The sequence below is a fragment of the Pongo pygmaeus genome, chromosome 2 (genome assembly GCF_028885625.2).
Source record: "Pongo pygmaeus isolate AG05252 chromosome 2, NHGRI_mPonPyg2-v2.0_pri, whole genome shotgun sequence".
Taxonomy (NCBI): domain Eukaryota; kingdom Metazoa; phylum Chordata; class Mammalia; order Primates; family Hominidae; genus Pongo; species Pongo pygmaeus.
Genome location: NC_085930.1, coordinates 80,623,492 through 80,645,216, shown reverse-complemented (window position 1 = coordinate 80,645,216; position 21,725 = coordinate 80,623,492). Strand labels below are relative to the sequence as shown.

At 40.1% G+C, this 21,725-nt stretch overlaps 1 protein-coding gene and 1 pseudogene across 1 annotated transcript in view; one reads left to right on the top strand and one right to left on the bottom strand.

Annotated features, from left to right (window-relative positions):
* Nucleotides 1-21,725, bottom strand: part of SHQ1 (SHQ1, H/ACA ribonucleoprotein assembly factor) — a 105,640-nt gene that overhangs the window by 15,944 nt on the left and 67,971 nt on the right. The gene's annotated exons all lie outside the window — the stretch shown is intronic.
* Nucleotides 13,239-14,554, top strand: LOC129034146 (U2 snRNP-associated SURP motif-containing protein-like; annotated as a pseudogene).

The following is a 21,725-nucleotide window of genomic DNA, read 5'->3' as shown; positions in this document are numbered from 1 at the left end:
ACCACCATGCCCGGCTAATTTTTTTTGTATTTTTCGTAGAGATAGGGTTTCACCATGTTGGCCAGACTGGACTCGAACTCCTGACCTCGTGATCTGCCCACCTTGGCCTCCTAAAGTGCTGGGATTATAGACGTGAACCACTGCGCCTGGCCAAAATGTCTTCTTAAATGCATGCCACAATGGCATGAACTAGTTAACCCAGAACCATTCTATGGTTTCTTAATGCCAATCCTATTCTACAAAATGAATGAAAGTAATGCATTGCCCGCTGGCTCAGTTTGAGTTTTCTGGAATTATTAAATGACTGACATATCACAAAAGCTCTGCCTCTTCTCAGTCACTCTGAACCATGGTTAATATGCTCTCTAAAAGAGTGTCTGTAACCCTTGTTTTCCTACAGAGAAAGCAGGGATGAACACAAGAGGGCACCGTTATGGCACAGAGGCACAGGACAGCGCCAGTCACAACATGGAGTGTCCATCTCTCGGGAAGAGCTGCTGTACTGTCCCACAGTCCTAAACAAACAACCCCACGCTGTGCCAATCAGGATAGCTCACTGACTTAATAAGAACAGCTATTTAACTTGTGTCTCTTCTGTAGGAGAGCCAGGCCTAGGAGCTGTAGCATTCAGCATTCAAGAGATCCTTCTGAATGCAGGTCCTTGTTGGAACAGAGAGGGCTGCACTGGGGGTGGCAGGGAGTCCTGATGGCTGGGTCTTAGGTCTGATCAGCAAAGACCAACAGGAAAGTGCTCAGGAAACGTGCCCATCTGTAATTCACTCAATATCCAACCTTCCCCAGCAACCCCACTCACACACAGAGTTATATTACTTGCTGCATTCCTTTTTAGGGTATAATGCTCTCAGGCCAATTTATTGGGAGATTTTTTTTAAGGTACCCTAAAGACACTTTTAGGAATTGATGTTGAGAGTCAGATTGCTCCAAAAATAATGCTGAATGAATGAAGCCACACACAAAAGAGTATGTACTGTATTTATTACCTCAATTATACAAAGTTCAAAATCAGGCAAAGCCAGTGGCTAATGACAGAATTCAGGACAGTGGTCACAGGTAGGGTGTGCACGAAGGGGCCCCTGGAGTGTCTTTAAGGCACATTTCTTGACTGGGGTGGTTGTTACATGGTGTTTTCCTTTATGAGAATTCATTATTTGTATACTTATAATCTACATATACAATAAAAATTAACTTAAAAATTCCTTGAGTCCTGGAAAGAAGTCTCAAGCCAGAGAGAGGGGAGGACAGTCCTGAGGGTGGACAGGATCTCAGGATGGCTCCCATTTCCCCTTGAAAACTGTCAGGACCACCAGTACTGCACCCTCATCTCAAACTTCCTTTTATAAGGCATGGAGCACTCTACCAAACACAAAAAGAATTTCAAAACTATGCCTAGTGAAAGATCCATTAGCTATCTCTTTCAATGTGCACACTACACACAGAGAGGGTTCTTCTTGGCACAAGTACATGCACGGTTCATTGCTACTGAGGTTGTTCCTGAGGTATGAGTAAAGCACTGTCTATGGGTCATTTCCAATATCATTTTATAGGCATTTTTCCCCCAAGACTTCTGGCCTACAGACCAACTTTAGTACTTTCTGGGCTAAGTATAAAACAAGAATTTCCATTATTTTTACTTTACTTCCAAGCCTATCTAATACTTCATCTTATCCAATAAAAAATCTGAACATGAGCTACCAAGAAACTTTATGCCACCAGTATAAACATTTAACTTAAGGTGAACAATTTTTTCTAAGTTGTATACTGTGGAGTAAAGCTTACTTTCTCAAAACAGGCTGCATGTGGTGGCTCAGGCCTGTAATCCCAGCACTTTGGGAGGCTGAGGTAGGAGGACCACCTGAGCCCAGGATTTTGAGACCAGCAACATAGTGAGATCCCATCTCTACAAAAAATTTAAAAATTAGTTGAACATGGTGGTGTGCACCTGTAGTCCCAGCTACTCAAGAGGCTGAGTTGGGAGAATCATTTGCGCCTAGGAGGTTGAGGCTGCAGTAAGCCGTGGTTGAGCCGCTGCACTCCAGCCTAGGCGACAGAGACCCTGTCTCAAAAAAAAAAAAAAAGAACAAAAACAAAAAAAATCAAAATAGCTTTAAAAAATGGGCATAATAGGCCCCCATTCTATGTCTATAATTACAAGTAAAAGGTACACAATAAAAAAAGAAACCCTTCCCCCTGGGGGGGGGTATGAAAAGACAACTCTGTCAAGTCCTCAGGTGCTTCATTCGTTGTGACTGTTAAGGAAAGGGGGGTGGGGGAGTTTCTCTGGTAGACCTCAGCACTGCTCAGGCTTGTTTTGCTTCAATTTTTGGCACTTTGGATTGCTTTTTCTTTTTTCTTTCTTTCTTTTTTTTTTTTGAGACGGAGTCTCGCTCTGTTGACCAGGCTGGAGTGCAATGGCGCAATCTCGGCTCACCGCAACCTCTGCCTCCCAGGTTCAAGCAACTCCTCTGCCTCAGCCTCCCGAGCAGCTGGGACCACAGGCATGTGCCACCACGCCTGGCTAATTTTTGTATTTTTAGTAGAGACGGGGGTTTCACCATATTGGCCAGGCTGGCCTCGAACTCCTGACCTTGTTGGATCACTTTTTCTATTAAACTCTACTCATGTACCTGTTGACACATGCAAATGTAGATATATATGATAGACTCTTTTTTCTTTGTAGATGAGGTCTTGCTATGTTGCCCAAGCTAGTCTTAAACTCCTGGCCTCAAGCAACACACCCGCCTCAGCCTCCCTAAGTGCTGGGCGTGAGCCACCACGTCGGCCAATAGGGTACACTCAAAGTATGTATTTCTTTGTATTTATAAGGAAATTTAAGATTAATCCAATCCTCTGCTTTCATTGTTCAAGCCTCCTATTCATAATAAGAGAAGTGTTCTCAGCACCCAGGGGCTTTTGACTCTACATGTAACTTTCAGGAGTTATGCCATCAAATTTTGTCACTTAATTTTACTCTCACCAGCCAGAGACTACAATCATTTATGCCTCTAGCTAATTCTCTCATAAACTTTCAATTTCCTCAAATAAAATTTCTACAGAAAATCCCTAAATTTTACCACAGGTCAACAGTGCCTTATCTGAAGCCCTTGGACCTAGCCAGGTTTCAAAATTCTGATTTTTTTTTTTTTTTTTTTTGCATTTTAGAAAGGTAGAAATTAATGACATATGTCATATATTGCCCAGCACTCTCGGCAACATCTTTTAAGCAAATACCCTGATATTTCTGAATGGAAATGTATGACTAGTCACTCCAAGATTGTAAATAGCTCAAGCGACCAAACAAGTTCATGTCAGTCAGGTTCCATGCCAATGCCCTGGAAATACTTTTGTTTTCAGAACTTTCTGGATTTCAGAATTGTGGATAAGGTGTTGTGGACCAGGACCAGAAGCAATCAGACTGAACTGCAGCTTTTCAGCTCAAACACCCAAAGTCCAAGTCAGTCTTTCCACAAATACTTACTGACCACCAACTATGTGCTAGGGTTAGTGGATCCAATGGGGAATACAAAACACAGTATTTGACCTAAAACATCATATAATATCATTGTGTGGTGGGCAAGGGGCAAGCCACAATTCCACAGTGCAGTAAGTCTATGAGAAGGATGGGGATATGATGCCCTGGGCAGGCACTCAGAAGACAGTTTCTTTGCACATATAATTCTAAATGAAAACTATTCTGTATTTTAAAATAAAGGGGGAAAGTCTGCCAAAGTCCTAATTCTTCCCAGGCTGACTATTTCAATGCTTTTTAAATTTTTTCAAATATCAAATTCTTTGACAAAAAAAGGAGTACCTTTTTCTTCCTTTTTGCCCTACTGTGTTGGTCCCTCTACCAACTTTACCTTGTGAAATTGCCTATAAGAAACCTCATTACTCACAAACTCCGTATCTGTGAATTTAGCTACTCAGTAAAATTTAATTGTAACCCCCCCCCCCTCCAAGTCAATATTTACAGTGCTTTTGTGGTCCTTTGAGGACATACACAGGAAGGAGAAATTTTCGAGTTTCCCAACGCACATTTCCAGCTGAGGTCCTACGAGGTGATGATTCTGACTTCTTGTCTCAGCTCTAACACTCTACACAAGGCTCCTTTACGTGGCCTACTTAATGCCGTGTTTTTCTCATTTTTGCGCTTTTTGTCGGTGATTTCATTTTTAAAGCGGCCCCTAAGCGTAATGCTGAAAGGCTGTCCAGTGTTCCTAAGTGGAAGGAGGCTGAGATGTGCCTGACCGAGATCGCTTTGTTCAGGCATGAGTTCTAGTACTATTGGCTGTGGGTTCAATATTAATGAATTGACAATATATATTAAATAAGGTGACTTTAAACAGAAACACATAAAACAAGGTTAAGTATTGTGACCAGAGACTCACAGGAACCTAACCTGTATTTCCCCTGGGAACAATGGTTCAGAATTCACTAATTCAGTGTTCACAGTGACTTTATAGACCACAACCACCTCAAACAGCAAGAATTGAGTACTGGCCATGAGCAGAGAGAAGGGGCAGCCATTTCAGGCTTGGAAGGAGGGAAGGGGAAGAGAGAATAGAAGCAGAGAGGTTCTAGAAAAAGAGTTATCTAAAATGAAACTTTTGTAAGGACTATGAGGAGAAAAGTAGGAAAGGTTTAATGACATAAGAGCTGTGGAATCACAGCACAGGCCCTGGTACAGGGCCACATCCTAGGACTGCAAGGACTTACCGACCGCAATCCACAGGACTATATATTCTATCTGGGAATGTGGTAGGCAGGAGAGATGCATGTAAGATCATCTATTTACACCGGACCCTGACTATCAGAATACAAATTTCAAAATGTCCATGGTTTGGGGTCTTCTTTTTATTCCCATGAAAACTCCTAGGGGAGTAATTTTTACAAAAGCACAGGAAGCCTTCAGAGTGAGTTACGTGCCTCCACCTCAACCACATCACAAGAACAAACTTCCAAACTTCATCCGGCGTGATCTGTGGCTTGGCGCATATATACCACACCCTGCCCAGTGCCCACATACCACACTATGCAGAACCACTTACTTACAAGTAGAAGAGGTGGAGTGCAGTGGCGCAATCACAGCTGATGGCAGCCTAGAACTCCTAGGCTGAAGTGATCCTCCTGCCTCGGCCTCCCAGAGTGCTAGATTATTTGCATGAGCCACGGTGCCCAGACTACTAAGGTCTGAAGTATTCAACAACTGCCTCAGGAAACATGGGATCTGAAAGCCAGACTTGACAGCAGTTCTGACAAGTGGTCCTCTATAGAAAATCAAACTTGGGAAAGTGTATTTTATGCTTGCTTATACTCTCTCAAAAACTAAACCGAAGTGAAAAGCATCTGTCTACCAGAATACCCTTAAATGACAGCCCCTAGACTATCTAAGGAGAATTTTAAAATACTTTTAATAAAGGCAATTGACTTCAATGGCTAATATTTAGTTCCTTTCCTTGATAAAGCCTTGCTTCTGAAAGCATAACCCTGGACCAGGAGCAGCAGCATCATCTTGGAACTTCTTAGAAATGCAGAATCTCAGCCCCTAACCCAGGTCTCTGAATAGGAGTCTTTTTAACAAGACTCCCAGGTAATACATATGCACCATGTTGTTTGGAACGCCCCAGAGAGTTGTGACTATGTTGAAGTCATTATTACCAGCTGACACTTTTCATTCACTCTCAATATTGTGGACTCTTGGATCTGATCAAACCGTGGGATGGGAATGGTAGGAGGTTCCCCCTGTTCCTGGGTCAACTGTTGTGGTGAGGCATTGCTGACTTCACACATTGTGTACAGGGCAGCCCGACTCTGTCCCATCCCTCTTGCACCCAGAGCATGAGGATGAATCTCCACCTTGCATTTACTCACCAATCTTGGCTTTAAGTAAAAAGATGCATGGGGCCCTACTCTAATGGTTCCATGGCTCAAGAGTTCTTTCCTTAGCTCCCCTTCTAGGTCAGACTGATTCTGAGGCCCAGACTCAGAAACATTTTATCTCAAAACCCTGACTCTACAAAGCTGGGCTTTCTGCCCATTAGCTATCTTCTTGTACAAGATCTTCAACTTTCATAGGGACCTTGCCTGAAGCCAGGATCCACATGCCTGCCCCGAACCATTTCTGTCCATTCAGATGCCACCACTTGCCTGTCTCCTCAGACCTCTACCCGTTACTTCCTTCTATGGCACTAGCCTCCCAAGAGTAGCTCTGCCTCCAAACTGCACTGAAAGTGCATCAGGGCTGCATTTTTCCCTCATTCATTGTTTTTTTTTTTTTTTTAAAGACAGAGTTTCCTTCTGTTTCCAGGCTGGAATGCAGTGGCACGATCTCAGCACACTGCAACCTCCGCCTCCCAGATTCACATGATTTATATTTTTATATATATATATATATATATATATATATATATATATATATTTATTTATTTTTTTTTTTTTTTTGAGACAGTCTCACTCTGTCACCCAGGCTGGAGTGCAGTGGTGCAATCTCGGCTCACTGCAACCTCCGCCTCCCAGATTCAGGCAGTTCTTGTGCCCCAGCCTCCTGAGTGGCTGGGATTACAGGCACGTGCCACTACATCCAGCTAATTTTTGTATTTTAGTAGAGACGGGGTTTCGCCATGTTGGCCAGGTTGGTCTTGAGCTCCTGACCTCAGGTGATCTGCCTGCCTTGGCCTCCCAAAGTTCTAGGATTACAGGCATGAGCCACCGTGCCTGGCCAAATAAATACCTGAAAGTACTATGTGTTCAAGCCCTGAACAAAACAGACCAATTCCTGTGCTCATGGAGCTTATATTCTTGTGTAAGAAAAGATAATAAATACTAAAATAATAATAGATAATAAAAAGTAAGTAAAATATAGTGTGCTAGATGATATAAGTGCCATGAAAAAACAAAACAGAACTCAAAAGGTAGCCAGGGAGCACTTGGGCCAGGGGGTGTTCAATTTTTTATGAGTATTTAGGGAAGGCCTCACTGAAAGGTGACCTTGGGGACCCTATACATCACTGAACAGCCTAAACTGTGGGACCTAGCTTATTCCTGTTTTCAGCTATTCCACCTCTTCTCAGCTTGAACCTCCAGTCTATTAAGCTTAGTGTAAGACACTCACAACGATCCCCTGCTCCCAGTTCTAAAAGCCATCTGGATGTCGATTCTGACATAGCTAATTGCTAGTCTCCAGATCATGTATCCATCTCTAAACCATAGTTCTTGTACCATCCATCCACCTCTGTGGGCCAACCTGCACCTCCAAAGCCTCATCTGCTGCCCAAGTTCATACTACACCACTGCTGCCTTAGCCCGACCCTGAGCCTAAGCTGTCCCATGTACACAGAAAATGACCACAGGTCATCTTGTTCTTGAAAAGGAAGACCTAGAGGTTTAATAAAAGAGAAGGAAAATTCTGTCCAAGTCAGAATTTTATGTAAACAAGATAAAACTATTTGAGGGCTCAGGAATGTGTCATTCTACAACTTACCTCTTCTAAGAAACTCACTGCAGAAGGTATCACAGGAAGGGCTCATGCCTCAGACACCAGGCAAACAAGGAGGAAAGATTTCAGCACATCCAAGCCCCTGGTGCAGGTCTGCCGGTGAAGGGAGGGGGGAACTGAAAGCACAGGCCTCTTTTAAGGACTTCATGAGCCATTTTATTGAAGTCTAATCAATCCCCAGCTGGAGGAAACCTGCTAGATAACTGAGTCCAGGTTGTCCAGCGGGCTTCACATGATGATGGAAACGTGCTGTCCAATACGGTGGCCGCTAACCCCATGTGGCTGTCGGGCATTCAGAATGTCAGCGTGACTGAAGAACTATACCTTAAATTGTATTTAATTTGAACTAATTTAAATGAAAATAGCCACATGTGTCAATGAATACCAAATCAGACCACACAGATCTAATCTAAAGCCCTAATTTGTTTGACAAAGATGAAGCCTAGAGACTTCAGCGGCATAGGTATACCACAGGGCTAGCCACAAACCCAAGCACTAATCCTCCACATGGCATCAGACTTGAAGGTTTCCATATGCTTTCATATGTTCCAATTGCTTTCATATGTACGACCCCATCGATCCTTTCATCAGAAACATAAGCAGGTTCAATTCTCCATATTCCACCAATGTTCAGAAGCAAAAACTTGCCCCATGACAGAGGGTTCATCCCTGATTAGCCAGAGCTCCTCATGTGCAGACCCACTATGCACTATGCTGTGCTCTGAAGCAGGGACACCATCTGGGTAACTAAAGAGTTGATTACCGACATACAAGTTGAACAAGATGCTGGAGGACGACATTTGCCAGCAGAACCAGTGAAGAATCTGTCCTATGTCACTGGGCCCAGTCCTTGACAAAATGTTTATGCAAATTAAGTCTCCTAGAATAGTTTTACCAGGTAGGGAGCTACAATTAATCTCATATATTCTATTATAGTGATCACGACCCTCAACAATTAGGACTCAACTAATTTGCTGGATACCTTTTTAAAATCCTACATTCACTCTGTCCTCAAGACTTACTGGCAAAAACTCTTCTATAATTAGAACTGAAGAGTTGCCAACATGTCCCAATCAGACCCAAATTACTAGCTACAAAAATTACTGATTACTAAAAATAAGAATGAAAAAGGGTCTCTGAGATACTATTTTACTAAATATAGGAATACACAATACAACTTAATCCTCCATGGTTAGGTGGTTGCCAGAACCAAACCTGTTGGCTGCCTAGCATTTCATGTTCCTACAAGAACTGGATGCAAAAGCCTAATTATGGTTTGATTCAAACGATGCTATCAAAATGCTTCCTGCGTGGGGCGGGAGATATAAGTGCTTTGCTCCTTTCATTCCTTGTCAGGGAGTCTGGGTGGTTTTTTTTCTTGGAGCCACTTCATTCCACTGAGACAAATCCAGCCCTAGAAGGAGCAGTTTACAAAAAAGCAGGGAATGCTGTCAGCAGGGAGCACAGAGCTTGGCTGTGATCACAGCTGCAGATCCCACCTGCTTAAAAAGGCAGCAGCAATGATACAACTCTTCATTCCCTTGCTCAAAAACAGAAGAAATCAGCAGAGATAAGCCGACAGGGAAAACACTACACAAATCGCTGACCCTGCTGCAGGCAGAGAAGAGCTGCCTCTGCTCGGCTTTGATTTTCCAAAGCTTGAGCCTGAGGGAGAAGCAGTTTGACTTTCTTCTTTCCTAGTGCTCCCGATGGCAAGGCACATTCAGATGGAGCCTGGAGGAATACCAAGTGCAGAAGAAAGGGAAATAAATAAATAAACAAAATAAGAACACAGGCTAAACTGTGGAGAAGAGCTGCCATCAGCATCTAGGAAGAAAGATCACATCCCTAGTCAAAAGCAACTCGGTTTCACAGGTTTTTGCTAAAACACACAGAGCCCAGAGCTGTGGCTGTGATCTTTGTCATGCTGTTGCCCTGCTGAGTGAGGCAAATAAGTATGTGCCATAAGCCTTACTTATGCATTTTCTATTCCTATTGTTTAGTACGTGTCCAAAGAAGAAAACAACAACAGGGCTGCTATCCATGTCAGTGAGAGGAGTTGGAAACAGAGCACTGCATGGCCAGCAGTTTTTTCCTCGACACAAACACAGATTGTTCTCTGCTTTATAAGCAGCCTATTTGCTGCTTAACGGTCATCCACAGTGTGCCTTTACAACAGGGTTCAACATGAGCCACCAGGTCGAATGGTGTGTGCCCCCGGTATGTTTTCCCCTAAGCATTCTAGAACTCCGCTGCAGCTTCCAAAATTGATTCCACTATAATACGGTCACTGCTGCCATCCAGGTGCCACATTTATTGAGTGGCCAGTATTTGCTGGGCATTTTGCTAGGACCCAGCTATACAGCAGTGCACAAGAAAAACATGGCTCCTGCTTGCATGGGACCTGCAGTTTGGCAGGAAAAAAGTGCAGGTCCTTTGATCCAGTAACAGAGCCCTTATACGTTAGGCCAAGGCCACAAACTGCTGCCCCTAGAAGCCAAACAGATGGAGTCTAGCAGGCAGGTGGGGGTCTGTGGCAGAATGGAGAGCACTTGTCCCACATAATGGAGACAGCTGGCCCCAGCTCTAGCCAATTGTTACCATGTGGGGATGTGGGCCCAGCAACTGCCAGAACTTCCGTTATTTCAAGAGCAGCTGTAAATCCAGACTTTTACACAAAATCTTCCAATTTTTAAGTGTTGACAACCAATTTAAAGTCTTTAAAAACTCACTGAGAGCCAAAAGTGACCCAAGGGTCACTAGCTTGCAACTTCTACATCCGCAGACTTAGTTCCATCTCCCCAATTCCCTAACATAGTCTGTATATCTCAATACATACCTGCTACACTAATGTGACTGGTTTATCACTGCTTCCAGACCCAGAACAATTATTTTTACTTTGCGATTTGCCTCAAGTTGCATCCCTGCCTAGCACATCTTCCCCCTTTCTTTCTGTGCCTGGTCAGATCTCACCCATCTTTAGTTCCCTGTTCAAGACTTCTACTCCACTAAGCCTTGCAGACCAGCCTGGCCTCCCCTTCTTTGAAACACTATGTCTCTTGCAACGGGGCCAGGGTTTGCTCAGCAGCCTTCTAATTCTGCCCTCTGCAAATCTTGTCTTGTCTCTACAACCAGACTAAATGCTCCATAACAGAGACCACATGGGCTACTTCACCAAGAAAATGTCCTGTGTTTATCAGGGGTCATGTGTTCTGAAGTCAGCAAACAACTGACTGACCACAGCAAGGAGGTGAAGAGCTCAGGCTCTGAAGTCACGCAGCTCTGGGTTAACTTAATCTCTCTGAGCCTCAGTTTCCCTAATTGTAACCTGGGGTGATAACAAAATGAGGACATAACCCAAATTCATATGGGGCTTGTGAGATCATCAAGAGAGATAATCTCTATAAAGCACTTAGCACAATGCCTGGTATGCAGTAAGCCCTTGATAAATGCTAGCTATTATTGTTATGGACTGATTGCCTGATTCAGCCAATGCTATTGTTAAACAAGCATTGCATCAATGGAGCTTTGTTCTTAGCAAATATTATTGACCACTTACTCTGTGTTAGCATGTTCTAAACAAATTGCATGTGTTAGCTCATCTAATTTTCCTAATTCTCCCCCATTTTATGGATAGCAGAAGCACAGGGAGTTTAAATGGCTTGTCCAAGGCCATACAGACAGAGCAGAGATCTGAAGCTGCCAGCTGGCTCCAGAGCCCATACTCTTAACCATAATACTCTATGGCCTCGCTACATTTCTAATGGCAGGGGACAGCTTTCTGACCTCAGCCTTCCCAAATCAGAAACAGGATTTGGCTTTGTGGACCATGGCTTAAGATGACAGAACGATCAGGGCCTGGTTTGAGCCAGACTACATCTCAGAAGTTCCAGGAAGGAGTTTGCTTTTGCCAGTTTCACCAAGGGCTGTCAGTTTGTTCAATAAACTAAGAATGATAAGGAAAGAAGAAAAATGCCCAGAAAGTACAAGATGATATCTAGTATTATAGAAGGCAAAAACTGTGATATAGATTAATACTAATGACAAAGGTGTTCTGCTGATCACAGAATAACTGAAGAGGGAATCAGAACAATATATCTAGCCTCGAATATCCACACAGAAGACAGGAAAGAGGCAAATGTGTCTTCCTTAACTTTTAAAAAGAAGGAGGAAAGTGATGAAACCATAGACCATGAACTCAAAATATGTGAACTGCATATAGGCAGATAAGAGATGAAGTAGGTGATCCCCAGAAGTTACTATGGATTCACAAACTGATGCCATCCCTTGGACTAGCCCGCACCTGGGAACCCTGTGCAAAGATTGTGTCTGGACTCTAACAAAACATATGACAATCTCCTGCGGTCTCTTTATGGGCAAAATACAGAGTATGGGTGTATGATTATACAGTTGTCTAGACTGATATTTGACCTTAGAGGTCAGACTGATTTCAACCTGAAAGAAGGTATCTAGTGGAAGAGTACAAAGTTCTGACCTCAGCCTTCTGCATTCAACATTCTACTCACTGTCTTAGGTGAAAACAGAGAATGCTCATTCTGATTCCTTAAGGCCAGAAGCCGTATCTAATTCTTCTTTAGTTCCACAGCGCCTAACCTTGTGGTTGCTCCAAAAAATGACTGCTCATTAGATTTCAGGAGTCAAGTTTATAAACAGTGTTACAAAGGTGACAAAGATCAGGAAATAACCTAGGTGACAGATTCCAGTTCCAAAAAGTTCGTAACGGGTGGATGGGATATGCCAAATCTAACAAGGTGAAACTAAACAGGGACAAATGCAAAGATTGTGAACTAGCTAGCAAAGAAGAGGAATTATACTTAAAGAAGAATATGAAGAGTTTCAGCTAGTCATAAACTAAGAATATAGTGAGTTAAGGTTTCCAGTGATAAGTAGATGACTGACGAAGTAATATTCACAAAAACCAAAAGCAATTGCTTCTCTCTGGTCAAACCTGAAGTATTATATTTAAACTGGAGGATACTTTAAAAGGGTCTGGACCAAAAAAATAAATAAAGGGAGGGGTTGAGGGACACTGACAAAGTAGTCTGCCCAAAAAGAGACCAAGATGGACAAAGAGTTGGAAATTTGGACCTATAAGAATAATTTAAGGCAGAAGAGGTTGATCTGGAAGACTGAGAAGGGATACAACAGTAATCCTCCAGATAGCTGAAGGCAGACATTTGAAAAGAGAACTTACTCTATATGGGTCCAGAATTGAAATTAATGTGAAGAAAGCAGATTTCAATTAGATTTAAAGGACAACTTTTAAGCCCTCTAGCCTGCTTCAGAGTAGGAGGGTTCTCATTTATGAGTGAATTTGCGGGTATCAGAGTCAGCCATGCCAAGACTAAGCAATCACACAGCAGCGACAGTGCAGGGGGGAATTAATCCACAAAATAAAGGCTTATAAAAGAGAAGAGTTTGCAAGAATTTTCAGTTCTATGACTGGCTGCATCACAGACAGTCATCATCAAGAGGAGTGATGTCAGTGTTAACCTGAAGTCTTACAATGCAGAGATGATTTAGTTGGGTTCGTTAGAGAAAGCTTAAAGCAAAATGTAACAAATATGGTAGAGAAAATGGAATGTGCCAAAGCAAAAAAAAAAAAAGCTGCAGTTTATGGCAAATTTGGGAAATAGTGAGTTCATCTACTTGGCAGGAGAAGGAGGGTGCCTGATCAGCAAGAATGAGAGATTAAGCCTAGAAGATGAGGAGAAAGATGCAGACGGTGTGGAATCCAACTCAGCCCAGGCATTTAGGCTTTTGTCCTGCAGGCAAACCATCAAGAACTTCTGAGGAGACCAGTTCAAAGACGAAATTGTCAGATGTTCATTCATCTGGATCTTCAAATGCACATACAGATGCATCTGGACCCTCAGACAGTGATATGACAAGTCATACACAACCTAAGCTTTAGAGCATGGGAAGATTGGGCAATTTATCCAGAACCATTTTTGATTAAACTAAAAAATATTTTCTTAGGACTTGTATATATTATTGTAGAAAAGGAAACAGAAGATGTACTAGACAATCTTGATGGTGCTTCCATTGAGGAAGAGCTTGATGGTGCACCTCTGGAAGATGTAGATGGAATTCCTATTGATGCTACTCCCGTGGATGATCTTGATGGAATCCCTATAAAAAGTCCTGATGATGATCTTGATGGAGTGCCTTTGGATGCAACTGAAAACTCAAAGAAGAATGAGCCTATATTTAAAGTTGCCCCATCAAAATGGGAAGCTGTGGACAAATGTGAATTGGAAGCACAGGCTGTTACAACTTCTAAATGGGAGTTATTTGACCAGCAGGAAGAATTGGAAGAAAAACAAAATCAAAATCAAGAAGAAGAAAGTGAAGATGAAGAAGATACTCAAAGTTCCAAATCTGAAGAACATGATCTGTACTCTAATCCAATCAAAGAAGAAATAACTGAGTCCGAGTTCTCTAAGTGCTTGGAAATGAGTGAGGAAAAACAAGCCAAACTTCGTGAAATTGAGCTCAAAGTTATGAATTTTCAGGATGAGCTGGAATTTTGGAAAAAGACCTAAAAAACCAGTCCACAGTTTTCAGGAGCAAGTAGAACACTACAGAGATAAACATCTTCAACGAGAGAAAGAGTTAGAAGGAGAATGAGAAAGAAACAAGAAAGAGAAAGGGACAAGAAAGATAAAGAAAAATTGGAATCTAGCTCCAAAGAAGGAAAAAAATGAGTATACTCCAACAAGGAAGGAAAGGAAAAGACGACACAGTACATCCCTCAGCCTATCTCACAGTAGCAGTGGTAGACGAGTGAAATCCCCATCACCAAAATCGGAGTGATCAGAGCGTTCAGAAAGACCTCATAAAGACAGCTTAAAAAAAAAAAAAAAAGAAAAAAAAGAACTTCCAGGAAGACAGCCATATCCAAAATGGCATTTCAGAACTGTCAGACTGGCATTACTACAGGAAAGAAACAAGATGGGGAGTGAGACTGTGGTGGCAAGGACAACAGGGAGGACACTGTGGCAAGAGAAGAGGAAATAAAGGCCTGAATTCAAAGAAAGGTGGTGAGACCAAAAAGAGTGATTTATATGAAAGGGATTGTGTAGGAAGAATTAAAAGGATCTGCTGACTGAGTCAATGTGGAGTAGGGAATCAAAGACAGAAATACATGACTTACAGAACCCAAACATGTCAACCTGCATAACGACAAGACCAAAAACCCAAAAACATCTAAAGTCACAACTGGTTCCCAAATTACTGATTCATCACAGCTTTACATCATATGTTCAGAGCATATTTCTCACATATACAAAATGTAAGATTTTTGTAGTTAGGTTTGAATTTACTGGAAGCCAGTCATCAAAGGTTTATTGAAGAGATGTTCACAAAAATTAAATCCTCCAAGGACAAGAAGATATTCCAGGCCAATACTAATCAAAAGAAAGCTGGGATAGCCATGTTATTATCAGACAAAATAGATGGTAAGGCAAAAAGCATTATTAGTGATACATTTTAACCTACCAAGAAGATATGACAATTATAAACTAATAATACCAAATAACATGCCTCAAAATATAAAGTAAAAACTGACAGGTCTACAGGAAGAAACTGACAAGACTGACAACATAGGAGATTTTCACACACCTCTTTCAATTCAAAACGAACAGATTAAACAGACAAAATATATCAGTAAAGATACAAAAAACAAACAGCCCAACCAACAAGTTTCATCCAATGGACAGACATGCAACACAGCAGCTAACAATTCAAAGATCAACATTACTTTTAAGAATAAAACCAAAAGTGTATGAAAACTGACACCATTCTAGACATAAAATTAATCTCAACAAATTTCTAAACAATGATATAATTCTCTGGCAGAAATGCAACTAAGTTAGAAATCAACAATAAAAACTTTTCTATAAAAGTCCATATGCTTGGAAAGGAGAAAAATATTTCCAAAATTTCATGAGTAAAATCAGAAAATATGTGGAACGAAACAGTAATGAAAATTCAGTATATTTCCAAACCTGTGAGAAGAATATAAAGCAGATACTTGAAAATTTAGTTTTACATAAAGAAAGAGTCAATGTTAGCAAGTTACTAACATCTACATGCAGAATCTAACAAACTTCTAAAATGTAGAAGAAATAAAATGATACAGATAAAAGCAAAAGTAATGAAATAGAAGACAAACATAGAGAGGATCAAGAGCGTGAAATGGGCTGGGCACAGTGGCTCATGCCTGTAATCCCAGCACTTTGGGAGGCTGAGGCAGGTGGATCACCTGAAGTAAGGAGTTCGAGACCAGCCTGACCAAAATGGTGAAACCCCATCTCTACTAAAAATAGAAAAATTAGCTGGGCATGGTGGCGGGCACCTGTAATCCCAGCTATTCGGGAGGCTGAGACAGGAGAATCGCTTGAACCCGGGAAGCAGAGGTTGCAGTGAGCAGAGATCATGCCACTGCACTGCAGCCTGGGCACCAGAATGAGACACTGTCTCCAAAAATAAAAAATAAAATAAAATAATTTTTTAAAAATTAGCTAATCAAATATACCTTCTTACAAAAATAATTTAAAAACAAAAAAACAAAGAGAGAGACAGCACGATTATCAGAAAGGTAAAAGACAACAATTACAGATGCTATGGAGAAAACAGATAAGAGCAAATAAAAACAACTCTATGTCAGAAAGTTTGAAAATTTAGAAGAAATGGACAAAGTTTTAGAAAAATAAAACCTATCAAAACTGACTCAGAGAAATAAAGAACCAGAATAGTCCTATAACAATCAGAAAATCTGAATAAATAGTTAAGAATTTTCCCATAAAGAAAGCAAGCCACAATGGCTTTTTTTTTTTTTTTTTTTTTTTTTTTTTTTTTTTTTTTTGGTGAATGCTACTGAAGGTTCAAGGAATGTATCATTTCAATATTACATGCACTGTTTCAGAGAACAGAAAAGGCAATGCTAAGTCATTTTCTCAGGAAAGGACAGTACAACAATGGGAAATTATAGGCCAATCTCTCCTCCCATACATACCCTCTTCCTGATTGTAGGCACCCAGAGTTTGCAAGCCAAATCCAGCATCATATTTAAATAATATATCATAATCAAGATAGGTTTATCCCAGGAATGCAAGGCTGAATTTGTTCGAAATTTTACACATGCCATTCATTACATTAAAAATTAAAGAAGAAAATTTTTAACATCATCCCAAAGATGAGGAAAAAATGCAATAAAATTCAAAACTATTTAGAATAAAAAACTCTATGCAAAATAAGAATAACGTGAATCTTTCTTGATAAAGCCTATCTACAAAAGCAAATATCATATTTAATGGTAAAATGTTGAAAGCATTTTCTTAAAGATAAAGAACAAGATAAATATATTACCACCATATCTATTCAGGATTGTACTGAAGGGCCTAGGCCAGTGCAACAAAATGAAAAAGAAAAAGAAATGAAGAATATAAAGACTGAAAAGGAAGAAACCAAACTGTCATTACTTGCATTACTACTGCCTATATAGAAAACTGGACAGAAATGATACATAAGAGTTAATAGTAGAGTCTGACAAGGTAGCTGGATATGAAATCAATTTTAAAAAGTGAATTACATTTCTATATACATTAATGTGCCACATAACAACGCTGTGGTCAATGATGAACTACATATGGTGGTCCCATAAGAGTATAATACTCTGATTTTACTGTACCTTTTCCATATTTAGATACGTTGAGATATACAAATACCACTGTGTTACAACTGTCTACAGTATTCAGGATGGTCACATGCTGTACAGGTTTGTAGCCTAGAAGCAATAGGCTACACCACAGAGCCTAGGTGTGTAGTAGCCTATGCCATCTAGGTTTGTGTAAGTGCAATCTATGATGTTCACACAATAAAACTGCCTAATGATACACTTCTCGGAACGTATCCCTATCATTAAGCAATGCATGACTGTACTTTAAACAGGCAGTTTGTAAGTAATTTTTCTAAAAAAGTATTTATATCAAGCAATAAATCGAACAAAAAAATGAGTAAGCCTTTAATGGAAAAAAATTATAAAATTTTATTGAAAGACACTAAAGAAAACTTAGAGAGTCATATCATATTATTGGAAAGAGACACAAAATGTTTTAGTCTCTCCAAACTGATTAACAGATTCAAAGCAATTCCAATCAAAATGTTTTTCATGGAACTTGACAAGCTGATTCTAAGATATAAAGCTACAGTAATTAAGAAAGTATGGCACTCTCGCATGATAGACAAGTAAATCAGTGGGGCTGAACAGACAACCTAGAAACAGATCCACACATACATGTTAACTTGATTTATGAGAGTGAGCACTGCAGGATGTATGAAGAAAGGATAGACTATTTAATAAATGAAGCCAGGATATGGTTATCCATATGGGAAAAAAGAAATTGGATCCCCTATTGCATAACATACAAAAAATCTATTCCAGGTGGACCAAGGACTTAAATGCAAAATGCAAAAGAATAAAAATTTTAGCAGATACTATAGGAGAATATCTCTATAACATCCAAATCATAAAAACTTTCTTAAACGAGAACCAAAAGCACACCCATAAAGGAACACATTGAGAAATTCTACAGCATTGAGATTAAAAACTTCTGTTTATGAAAACACTACAAGGAGACTGAAACATAAACTATAAACTGGAAGAAAATATTTGCAACATATTTAACCCATAAAGGACTAGTATCCAGAATACTGGAAGAATCCTACAAATCAAAAAGAAAGGAAGTCCTATTGAAAAACAGAGGATACAATAGACAGACATTTCATAGTAGAGGAAACACCAATGGCTCATAAATACATGAAAAGATGCTCAGCTTCACTAGTAATTAGGAAAATGCAAATTAAAATTACAACAGAAACTATTTCATACCCCTTCAGATTGTCAAATCTTAAAATTTAAACCATATAAGAGTTGGCATGAAGGTGGAATCAGGAAAATTCTTATACATTGCTGGTTAAAGTATAAGTTGAAATAAATTGGTATGACCACTTTGGAAAAACAGTTTGACACTGCCCATTAAAGGCTAACATAACACTGTCCCTAATCCCAGAAATTCCATTCCTAGGTATAGGGCTTAACCAAAAAGTTGCACAAGTACACCATGAAACACGTACAGTGATATCTGCAGCAGCATTTTCTTAATAGCCCAAACTGGAAACCATTTATTAGTGGTTCCACAGAATAACAGACAAACAAACAGCACTATATTCAGACAATGGGATAGTACACTGCAGGACAGAAAAGAACCATCTACAACTCTATGCATCATCATGGATAAATCTTTTTAAAATCAAAAGAAACAATAGAAGAACCATACATACAGCATGATTCCATTACATAAAGTCCAAAAGCAAACAAAGCTAAAAACTAAACTTGAGATATACGCACGAATGGTAAAACTATATGGAAAAGTAAAGTAATGATTGACATAAAATTTAGAGTTGTGGTTACCAGAAGTTAATACAATTGGGATTGGTCCCATAGGGAATCTCTAGGAAACTGGCGATATTCTATTTCTTAAGATTGGAGGCCAGGCATGGTGGCTCACGCCTATAATCGATCCACTTTGAGCACTTTGAGAGGTTGAAATGGGAAGATCACTTGAGCCCAGTTGTTCAACCAGCGTGGGGTAACAAAGCAAGACCTTATCTCCACAAAAAATAAAAAATTAGCTGGGTGTGCCTGTAGTCCTAACTACTCGGGAGGATGAGATGGCAGGATCACTTGAGCTCAGGAGTTTGAGGCTGCAGTGACCTATGATCACATCACTGCACTCCAGCCTGGGTGACAGAGACCCTGTCTCTTTAAAAAAAAAAAGAAAAGAAAAGAAAAGAAATCAGTGGTAGTTACATGAATATTCAGTTCATTACTATTCTTTAATTTGCGTAATTGTATACACTTAATTTGCATAATTTGTATACACTTCAAATATTATTGTATTTTATATTTCATAAGAAAACATTTTAAGAAAATAACCAAACTCTACAAACATTCAAAAAACACATACAAAAGGCAAACCTCCACAGATAACTGAGCCCAGTAGTTCATTAAATAATAAAGGCAACAATAACAGAGGCAAATAAAGAAAGCTGGCCATTATCCAGAATTATGATTAAAGTACAGATCACCACAAAAGAGTTTAAGTTCTGTATAGAGAAGAATTCCTCTAACAAAAGCCAAAACCCTGAGATTCCTTTTCCAAAATTAGGTTTTATCATTCATTCAGCTGTGCAGGCTACAAACCCAGGCATCATCCTCCATGTTGCCTTCTTCCTCATTCTCTAAATCCATTTGAGTTCCTAAAAATCCTAATTCCCTAGTCAGGCTACACTCACGCCTCATAAGGACACTATTAATAGTCTTGAAACTGGCCTAAAAAGCTCTTTACACTACACCAGTGATCTCCCATCATATGCTGAAAATCCTTCGCTGGCTTCTCGCTACTCTTAGAATAAGGATAAAAATTCTTAACATTACTTAAAAGGCACTGTACTGTCTGGGCTCTGACTAAATCATCAGCCTTTTCTTGACCCCTCCCCCTACACATATACCCTTTCTCTAGGTTCCAGCCACCTTGACCTTCTTGCAATTTCTTGAAAACATGTAAAATTCCCTCCTCCTGCCACAGAGCCTTTGCACATGATGGATCTACTATATATTCCTGAAGTCCACCACCTTTCTTAGGTTAACTCCTACTTGTACTTCAGTACTCAAACCAAACATTTCCCCAGGGGATCCTCCTCCTCCTAATCCCCTCACCAGGCAAGGTCAGCCATCTCTCGTGGCAGTATGAATCTTTTCTTTTGCACCACTTTCCAAGGTTTTAATTTTACTTTTTGTGTATGCAAGTATTTGATTAATACTTCTCTCCTCATCAGACCACATATTCTAGAAAGGCAGAAGCCAAGTCAAGTTTTTGTTTACCATTGGCAGGCCCCTGGCAAAGAACCCTGCACACAGTAGGAGCTCATAAACTATTTGTTGAATGAATGGACTGATGAACAGATACTCAAGTCTAAAGCAGTCACAATTAAACAACCACCATTTCCACCACATAGAATAACAAGACCCCAAAAGATAGAAAACAAAGTCAGTATCTGGCTTAACTCTCATGCCCAAGCCTCTACAGGAGAGCCCACCTTAAAATGGCAGGGGACTTTGAAATAGTATGATTAACAGAAACAAGTAATGCTGACCTATACAGAAGATGGAAAGATCTATGTGCCTCTGGTTTAAAAACAAAAGCAAAACTGTTTTCACACAAACTTAGAGCAAGGTTGGATCTTTCTGATAAAAAGGTACAAGGCCAGGTGAGGTGGCTCATGCCTATAATCCTAGCACTTTTGGGAGGCCAAGGAAGGAGGACTGCTCGAGGCCAGAAGTTTGAGACCAGCCTGAGCAACACAGCAAGACCCTGCCTCTACTATTTAAAAAATATTTAATATTTTTAAAAAGGTATGATAAGCCTTACTTACCAGGTGAAATGTCTGGATTTGAAATATGCATCTGAAACCATGGATCACAATAAAGCTTCTGAAACATAAGGATATGTAGTGCTGCCACATTCAGAAGACAAGCTTCACAACTAGAACTGTGAAAGCTTGACCTGTATGATCTCCAGTATTTAATATAGAGTGGAGATCCTTTGCCAATAGTTTTATTCAGATCACTAACTTATACAGCATTAAGTGAAGTCCTTTTAACTGTTATGTCCCTTAAAACAAGCAGATAGGACAAATGCTGACAACTGTAATTTTAAATATCAAGTTGAGAGTGAAGTCAATTTCTTCTAGTAAGAACTAAACCCTTATTTTTCTGAAGCATTAGGATAATCTAAGGATAGAAATAAAATCTAAATTGGCTGGCAAGCTTATTTGGAATGGCACAAAGGTACTTATTACCATATGCAAGAAGGTGTTTTATTCTTTGCCAAAAGAATGTGTCTTTGGGTTCTTAAGGTGTCAAAAGTGACATCCACAAAGAACAACTTTGGGAGTGTATGCGCTCTGGGTTTATAGGATACATACACACCGAAAGTGGCAAGAGTCAGGAGAAGAGATGATCATCAGAAGAGACATCGCTTTTCACCTTTCACTCTGTCATTTAAAGTATACCACATAATTACAAATCTGGGATGTAAAGTGACATCTTATCCATCACAAGACT